Below are 9,972 nucleotides of genomic sequence, written 5' to 3' on the forward strand. Positions count from 1 at the left end.
CCTGATGGAATATTGTCTAGAAAAGATTTTCTCCCATTCTGTAGACTCACTTTATTTCTAAATTCTTTCTTTTGTAAAACTCCTTTGAGAATAAAAAGTATAAAAAAACTACAGTTGTAACATTCTTTTAGTCATGTCAACAATTATGAGATTTTAATTATGTATTCTTTAGAAGAATAACATCAGGATGGTCTATTTTCACCTTTATCTTTTGCACTGAATCACTTATGAGTCTATAGCTAGAGCTCATGAGCAGTGCTCACAGACAAAACAACAAGATGAAGAATGGAAAACCAGCATTTTTAGGTTAATGTTGGTGATCATAACTCTCAATATGCATAACAACTAAAGTGTAAACACAATAGGACTAGTGAATGTCCAAAAAACTAGTGCTGGTCTTTTTTCTTTTTCTTTCTTCTTTTATTTTAATTTATTTTTATTGTAAACAAATGGGATACATGTTGTTTCTGTTTGTACATGGAGTAGCAGCATACCATTTGCATATTCATACATTTACACAGAGTAATGATGTTTGATTCATTCTGTTATTTTTTTCCTTCCTCCACCCCTCCCACCCCTCTTTTCCCTCTATACAGTCCCTCCTTCCTCTATTCTTGTCCCCCTTCCACCCCCCATTACATGTTATCATCTGCTTATCAGTGAGATCATTCACCTTTTGGATTTTTGAGATTGGCTTATCTCACTTAGCATGATATTCTCCAATTTCATCCATTTGCCGGCAAATGCCATAATTTTATTATTCTTTATAGCTGAGTAATATTCCATTGTATATATATACCACAGTTTCTTTAACCATTCATCAATTGAAGGGCATCTAGGTTGGTTCCATAGTCTGGATATTGTGAATTGAGCAGCTATGAACATTGATGTGGCTGTATCTCTGTAGTATGCTGATTTTAGATCCTTTGGGTATAGGCCAAGGAGTGGGATAGCTGGGTCAAATGGTAGGTCCATTCCAACTTTTCTAAGGAATCTCCACACTGCTTTCCAGAGTGGCTGCACTAATTTGCAGACCCACCAGCAATGTATGAGTGTACCTTTCTCCCCACATCCTCGCCAACACCTGTTGCTTGTATTTTTGATAATCGCCATTCTAATTGGGGTGAGATGGAATCTTAGGGTGGTTTTGATTTGCATTTCTCTTATTACTAGAGATGTGGAACATTTTTTCATATGTTTATTGATTGCTTGTACATCTTCTTCTGTGAAGTGTCTATTCATTTCCTTAGCCCATTTGTCGACTGGATTATTTGAATTCTTGGAGTAGAGTTTTTTGAGTTCTTTAAAGATTCTGGAGATTAGTGCTCTATCTGAAGTATGATTGGCAAAGATATTCTCCCACTCTGTAGGCTCTTTCTTCACATTACTGATAGTTTCCTTTGCTGAGAGAAAGCTTTTTAGTTTGAATCTATCCCAGTTATTGATTCTTGCTTTTATTTCTTGTGCTATGGGAGTCCTGTTAAGGAAGTCTGATCCTGGGCTGACATGTTGAAGATTTGGACCTACTTTTTCTTTTATAAGATGCAGGGTCTCTGGTCTGATTTCAAGGTCCTTGATCCATTGTGAGTTGATTTTTGTGCAGGTGAGAGATAGGGGTTTAGTTTCATTCTGTTGCATATGGTTTTCCAGTTTTCCCAGCACCATTTGTTGAAGAGGCTATCTTTTCTCCATCGCATATTTTTGGCCCCTTTGTCTAGTATGAGAAAATTGTATTTATTTGGGTTTGTGTCTGTGTCCTCTATTCTGTACCATTGATCTACCTTTCTATTTTGGTGCCAATACCATGCTGTTTTTGTTACTATTGCTTTATAGTATAGTTGAAGTTCTGGTACTGTGATACCCCCTGTTTCATTCTTTCTACTAGGGATTGCTTTAGCTATTCTGGTTTTCTTATTCTTCCAGATGAATTTCATGATTGCTTGCTCTATTTCTGTAAGGTACGTCAGTGGGATTTTAATTAGAATTGCATTGAATCTGTATAGCACTTTTGGTAGTATGGCCATTTTGACAATATTAATTCTGCCTATCCAAGAACATGGGAGATCTTTCCATCTTCTAAAGTCTTCCTTAATTTCTTTCTTCAATGTTTTGTAGCTTTCATTGTAGAGATCTTTTACCTCTTTGGTTAGATTGGTGCCCAAGTATTTTATTTTTTTTGAGGCTATTGCAAATGGAGTTGTTTTCCTCATTTCCCTTTCAGCTGTTTCGTCGCTTGCATATAAAAATGCTTTAGATTTATGCGTGTTGATGTTATAGCCTGCTATTTTGCTGAATTCATTGATGAAGTCTAGAACTTTTCTGGAGGAGGTTTTTGGATCCTCTAAATATAGAATCATGTCATCCGCAAATAGTGACAGCTTATGTTCCTCTTTTCCTACTTATCCCTTTAATTTCTTTAGTCTGCCTAATTGCTCTGGCTAGAGTTTCGAGGATGATGTTGAATAGAAGTGGTGAAAGAGGACATCCTGTCTTGTTCCCATTTTTAAAGGGAATGGTTTCAGTTTTTCTCCATTAAGAATGATGTTGGCCATGGGCTTAGCATAAATAGCCTTTACAATGTTCAGGTATGTTCCTACTATCCCTATTTTTTCTAGTGTTTTGAGCATGAAGGGGTGCTGTATTTTGTCGAACATTTTTCTGCGTCAATTGAAATAACCATATGATTCTTGTCCTTAAGTCTATTGACATGATGGATTATGTTTATTGATTTACGAATGTTGAGCCATCCTTCCATTCCAGGGATGAACCCCACTTGATTGTGATGCACAATTTTCTTAATATGTTTTTGGATACGGTTTGCCAATATTTTGTTAAGGATATTTGCATCTATATTCATCAAGGATATTGGTCTAAAATTTTCTTTCCTTGATGTGTCTTTTCCTGGTTTGGGTATGAGGGTGATATTAGCTTCATAGAATGAGTTCGGTAGGGTACCCTCCTTTTCTATTTCCTGGAATACTTTGAGAAGTATTGGAATGAGTTCTTCTTTGAAGGGCTTGTAGAACTTGGCTGAGAATCTGTCTGGTCCTGGGCTTTTCTTGGATGGTAGGTTTATAATGGCTTCTTCTATTTCATTGCTTGATATTGATCTGTTTAAAATAAGTATGTCCTCCTGGTTCAGTTTGGGAGGAGCATACGTCTCTAGAAATTTGTCAATGTCTTCGGTAGTTTCTATTTTGTTGGAATGCAGATTTTCAAAGTAGCTTCTCATTATATTCTGTATCTCAGAGGTGTCTGTCGTGATATTTCCTTTTTCATCATGAATTTTAGTAATTTGAATTTTCTCTCTCCTTCTCTTTGTTAGTGTGGCTAAGGGTTTGTCTATTTTGTTTACTTTCTCAAAGAACCAACTTTTTGTTTTGTCAATTTTTTGAATAGTTTCTTTTGTTTCAATTTCATTGATTTCAGCTCTGAGTTTAATTATTTCCTGTCTTCTACTACTTTTGCTGCTATTCTGTTCTTCTTTTTCTAGGGCTTTGAGCTGTAATGTTAGGTCATTCAGTTGTTGACTTTTCATTCTTTTCAGGAATGTGCTCCATGCAATGAATTTCCCTCTTGTACCACTTTCATAGTGTTCCAGAGATTTTGATATGTTGCATTGTCATTCTTATTGACTTCTATGAATTTTTTTTAGCTCACCCCTGATGTTTTCTGTTATCCATGTTTCATTCAATAGCATATTATTTAGTCTTCAGGTGTTGGAGTAATTTAGTAATTTCCATTTTTTATTTTGTCATTGATTTCTATTCTCATTCCATTATGATCTGATAGAACACAAGGCAGTATCTCTATTTTTTTGCATTTCCTAAGGGCTGCTTTGTGGCATAACATATGGTCTATTTTCGAGAAGGTTCCACGTGCTGCTGAGAAGAAAGTGAATCCACTCGTTGATGGATGGAATAATCTATATATGTCTATTAAGTCTAGGTTATTGATTGTGTTATTGAGTTCTATGGTTTCTTTGGTTGGTTTTTTGTTTGGAGGATCTATCTAGTGGTGACAGCAGTGCATTAACGTCACCCAGAATTATTGTCTTGTGGTCTATGTGATTCCTGAAATTGAGAAGGGTTTGTTTGATGTACAGGGATGCACCATTGTTTGGGGCATAAATATTTACTATCGTTATGTCTTCCTGATTTATGGTTCCCTTAAGCAGTATGAAATGTCCTTCTTTATCCCTTCTGACTAGTTTTGGCTTGAAGTCCACATTATCTGACATGAGGATGGATACTTCGGCTTTTTTGCTGAGTCCATGTGCATTGTATGTTTTTTCCCTTCCTTTCACCTTTATTCTGTGGGTATCTCTTTCTATGAGATGAGTCTCTTGCAGGTAGCATATTGTTGGATCTTTATTTTTAATCCAATCTGCCAGTCTATGCCTTTTGATTGATGAGTTCAGGTCATTAACATTCAGGGTTATTATTGAGATTTGATTTGTATCCCGGTGATTTGACTCATTTTTGTTTTTTTGACACGACTTGGTTTCTCCTTTATTTGGCTATTCCTTTAGGGTACTTCCTCCCTTTGCTGATTTACATCATTGTTTTTCATCTCTTCCTCACGGAATATTTTACTGAAAATGTTCTGTAATGCTGGCTTTCTTTTTGTAAATTCTTTTAGCTTTTGTTTATCATGGAGGGACTTTATTTTGTCTTCAAATCTGAAGGTAAGTTTTGCTGGGTATAAGATTCTTGGTTGGCATGAATTTTATTTTAGAGCTTGAAAAATGTTGTTCCAGGCCCTTCTAGCTTTTAGGGTCTGGGTTGAAAAATCAGCTGATATCTATATTGGTTTTCCCCTGAATGTAATTTGATTTTTTTTCTCTTGCATCCCTTAAAATTCTATTTTTATTTTGTATGTTAGGTATTTTCATTATAATATCCTTGGTGTGGGTCTATTGTAATTTTGTATATTTGGACTCCTATAAGCCTCTTGTACTTGAGTTTCCATTTCATTCTTCAGATTTGGGAAATTTTCTGATATTATTTCATTGAATAGATTGTTCATTCCTTTGGTTTGTTTCTCTGTGCTTCCTCAATTCCAATATTTCTTAAATTTGGCCTTTTCATGATATCCCATAGTTCCTGGAGAGTCTGTTCATGATTTCTTACCATCTTCTCTGTTTGGTCAACTTTGCTTTCAAGATTAAATATTTTGTCTTCAATGTCTGAGGATCTGTCTTCCAGGTGTTCTATCCTATTGGTTATGCTTTCTATGGAGTTTTTAATTTGGTTTATTGTTTCCTTCATTTCAAGGATTTCTGTTTTTTTTTTTTTTCAGTATGTCTAACTCTTTATTGAATGATCTTTTGCTTCCCACATTTGCTCTTTTAACTGTTGATTGGTGCGATCATTCAAAGCCTGCATTTGCTCTTTCATCTTATCATTTGCTTCCCTGATTGTTTTAATTATGTACATTCTGAACTCCCTTTCTGACATTTCTTCTGCCATGCTGTCATTGGATTTTATTGATGTAGCATCTAGGTTTGTTTGAGACATTTTCTTCCCTTCTTTTCTCATATTGGTCAGGTATCTACCCCTGTAGTAGTGAAACTCTGAGATATTGCAGAATTCCTCTATTGACTTATAGTGTCCCTGAAGATTTCCAATAACTCATCTCCTAACCTTCAGTAGATTGAAGTCTTGGAGGAACTTGATAATTCTGTGCTCCACAAGGAAGCTGCCCCTCTAAGGGTGGTGGCCTTCAGGTGGGGTATATTCACTGCTAGTGGGCAGAGGTACCTCCACTTGTTGACCAATGGTCAGCCAAAGGGGGACTAGACTGCAGACTGGGGCATGACTGGTCTGGGCCTGTGTCTCTGGTTCTACCTCCCTGGTGGGAAAGCCTGCCCAGCAGGGAAGACTCACCTGGTGGGGACGTTTCACTGGGCAGCTCTCCTCTGAGAAGTTCTCTTTGGTCCAGAACTACTACCTGGGCTGGGCAGCCTTCCTCTGTGACGTTCCCAGGGGTTTGGACCTATCTCCTTGGCCAAGGAGACTACCCTGTGCCGAAGTCTCTCACTGGGCGACCCTTCTCCAAGAAGCTCCCTGTGGTCTGGTCCTGCCACCCGGGCCTGGGACCCTTGCTCTGTGTCAAAGCCTCTCGCTGAGCAGCCCCTCCTCTATGATGCTCCCGATTGTCTGCGTTCACAGCTCCAGCGGGTGAGTCTCACTGGGCCACCCTACTCCACAAAGTTCCCTGTGTTCCGGGACTACTGCCCCATCTGGAGAGCCTCGCCCAGTGGGAGAGACACCTGGCAGCTCTGAGTTGGCCCCGAGTCTCTCAATAACTCCTCTTCTTGAATCCTGAGTCCTGTCAAAGGGCCTCTAGTCTCCTGTAGGTAGGAGATTCTTAGGAAGGGAGCTGCCCTTCTGATGATGATGGCCATGCCTTCGGGAATAATTCAAAATGCCTACACCAGCCTCCAAAGAAGCTAGGGAGCCCCAGCGAGGGTGCACTGAGTCAGCAGTAGGGGGGCAGGCAGGCAGACTCAGCAATGGTGTTCCACCTCGGTGTGGGGGTTAGCGGGTGGGCTGGTTGACTTGCTCGCTTGCTTTGAGTTGGCGTCCGACCTTGGTGTCAACTGTCAAAGTCAATATCTTGATAATACTTGCCTGTTAAAAAAAAACGGATTTGTATCAGATTTGTTTAAAATGTCAGATACATAACTCTGTGAAAGAAATAAAATCGTAACAGCAGGTTTTAGAAGACTAGTTAAAGTAAATGTCAAACACCTCTGCAAATGGAAAGTGTAGGTAAGAAAAAGCCCAAATGTAACTGGATCATCAGCTGTGTCACCAGCCACATCGTGGAGCCTTGTATGTACTCTGCAGAGGAAGCTGATGGATCAAACCTCCAGGACAGCCTGAGCTTACCCTGGGGCTGTCCACGGGGTGGCTTATGTGCCCACGGATAGAACGCCTGACCAGTGGCCACCAAACTCATGGCACAGAGAAGAATGGAGAGGCAGCACCTCTAGATCAGCACTGGAAACCATCGTAATATCTCAAAGTGCAAGAGCCGGCACCTGAGAAGAGCCATGCTGTGGTGTGGATAGGATTCTGAGGAGCTGTGCAAGTCTGAAGAGGGAGACGTGTTTCCTCTAACCCTCATTTGGGATGTGCCTGTTTTCCTTTTCTTTCCCTTTTGGTTCTCATGACGCAATCCATGGGAACTTTCCCACTGAGCTACAGCATCAATCTTTTTTATTTTTCTCTTTTTGAGACAGTCTCATTCAGTCCAGGCTCCACTAAACCACTGCTTTTTGCCACTGTAGTTGATCTCCTGGTCGCATACCTCAGGTGCTGGATGTGAAACTGCAGATCTTGATGTTCACCCTCTGCATCTCAGTCCTTGATTCCATGCATTTTTAACACACCCACTCCTCCCTTTCTGAATGGACTGTGCTCTCTGTGCCATCGGATGCTGACTGACTTGTCCAGGGCTCACAGTCAAGAGTTTGCCTTGAATATCAGAGCAGACTTTGGGCTTGGACTTTTGAGCAATACCAGAACTGTTAAGACTACAGGACTCCTGGGATCTACTTAATCCAGCACTTTGAGATGGGCACGAGCCGTTGGGGGCCAGGGAGGAATGCTGCATTTTGGAACTGGAATGTCCCCCAAATCTCACGTATTAGGCAATGCCGTGGTGTCCAGAAGTGGAGCTTCGAGCAGCTGATCCATCAGAAGGACTTGAACTTCATTAGTGATTTGAGTGAATGGTATGAAAAAGTGACTCCAAAAAGTGGGTCACCAGGTCTGAGGGCTTGGGGACCATAACTGTCCCTGGGCCCCCACCCTCTCTCTTTCTCTCTCCCCTCACTCACTCCCTCCTGGCTGCTGTGAGCTGGGCAGCTTTCCTCTAGTGTGTCCTACCACCCTGAGGTTTCTGCATAGGGACTGCTCACCCTGGACTGAATGCTCTGAAACCAGGAGCCAAAGGAAGTCTTTCCCCTTCCAGTTGTTCTGCTCAGGTATTTAGGTCACAATAATGAAAAGCATGAACACATCGGGGACTCTGATATATCCAGATGGTGATGACACTACACATTGTGATTGATTTTCACTGCAAAAGTGGGAGAGGATCTGCCATCAGTCTCCAAGACCAGCAAAGAGAGTATTCAACACTCAGTAAATGATAGTGTATGGAGAAGGGAGCCATCAACCTAGAGAGATGAGTATCACCCTAATGCTCACTGAAGGGAAAAGAACTGGCCAGCACTGTGACATGCAGGGCAGTCACAGGAGGATGCTGCAGCCCAGATGTCCACGCCATCCTGTCCCTCGTCTAGGCCCTCCCAGCAGTGTGGCCGTGGGCCAGTCGTGCCCAGTCTTGCTGCCTGCTGCCCCTCCTATGTATAAGGAGCTACAGAGACTCCCTGCAACGCAGGATGGCTTAGAATGCTTCACATGGGTTTCTCTCTCTGCCTGGGGTGAGAGGAGACAGGCAGATCTGACAGCACAAGCCACACCTCCCTGACTCCTCCTGCATCTTTCTTAATTGCTGCCTGGATTTCTCAAAATAAATAAATTATAAAACATAAATGGTGCTAGTGCTAGAAAAACTGGATATCAGAGTGAAATTATATCCCTTTTTTCCCAATAAATTTTTTATTTTAATGCAAACTGAAATGATCCAAACACCTGTGAACAAAAATCAGAATAAAAAAATCCAGGAATTCCAAAAAACCTTAAAATATAATCATATACCAAATAAGATTGAGTTTGGCAACGTATATTAATTGGTCTCATAGAATTATAATGAAGCTGAAAAATTCCTATTATCTAGTGATATTGTATCTGCTAGTAACACTGTAGCACAACATGTTACCCATGTGTTTGTACAGATGTTGGTTTAAACAAATCTGTTTAGATACACGGATACATGTAACTATGTTCCAGTTGTCCACAGTGTTCAGTGAAGTAGCATGCTACACAGATTCATAATCCAGGACCAATAAGCTGTGCTAACATTGTAGTTGAATGATAGAATAAACACAAAACCATTTCCAAAAAAAAGAATGATTTCTAGTTTCTCCAATTACTGAAATTTTAAAATTCTGTGCAATTAATTTCACTAATTATTTTAGAGGCAAAATGTGAAATACTTATGTATTTTCATGTTTTTGAATAAGCCAATGGCCTTTATGGAGTGAGCGAGATGGGATTATCTCTCATTTTTCTTTATGCCTCAAGTATTTTCACTATATTCTCTCATGTTTTGCACTAAATTAGACTGTTACATTATTAATCTTGTCAATTTCCCATACTCTGTTTAATGAGGGGTTAGAAAACCTAAATTGATTAATGAAGTCCTGGTAGTGAAAGGGGGTGTACTTTTTTGGCCTTTTTTAATAGGTAAACTCTCAGAGTTGGCCAGGTCTGTAGAAAAGGAAAGACAACTGGAGTAGCCGCAGAATAATGAAAACTTTTTCAACTCAACTAAACAAAAGTAGGTACAAAATTAAGAGGAAAAAAAACACTTACATGAGCATTCTCTTCTTTCTATATTTGACTCATTTTTAGTTTCTCAAAGTAAAAGGAAAGAATGAAGCAGAAAAAAAATAAAATAAAAAAGACAATGAAATGAAGGAAAAAAAGAAAAAGAAAAGGGAAGAAAACAAAAGGAAAGGATAGGAAATTTAAAAAAAGGGAGAAGGTTCTCTATTGTCAGGGAGAGGAAATGGACATAGAACTTTTTCTCCTAAAATGTCTCTACCTCCTTCCTTGTGTTCTGCACTTGACTTTGATGGACAGGCAACTAAATGAGTCCCATGAACCCAATGCCACAGGTTACTTACATGATTAAAGCTTACATCATCGTCACTCTTATGAGTAAGATAGCATTTCTTAATTACTCAGGTGTACCTGAATTCCTCATGTTCTTTCACTGAGTGGAAAGGTGGGGAATATATCTTACATTATATGACAGAAACAATGAAAGTGTATT

This window comes from Sciurus vulgaris (assembly GCF_902686455.1).
Source record: "Sciurus vulgaris genome assembly, chromosome: 7".
NCBI classification, from domain to species: Eukaryota; Metazoa; Chordata; class Mammalia; order Rodentia; family Sciuridae; genus Sciurus; species Sciurus vulgaris.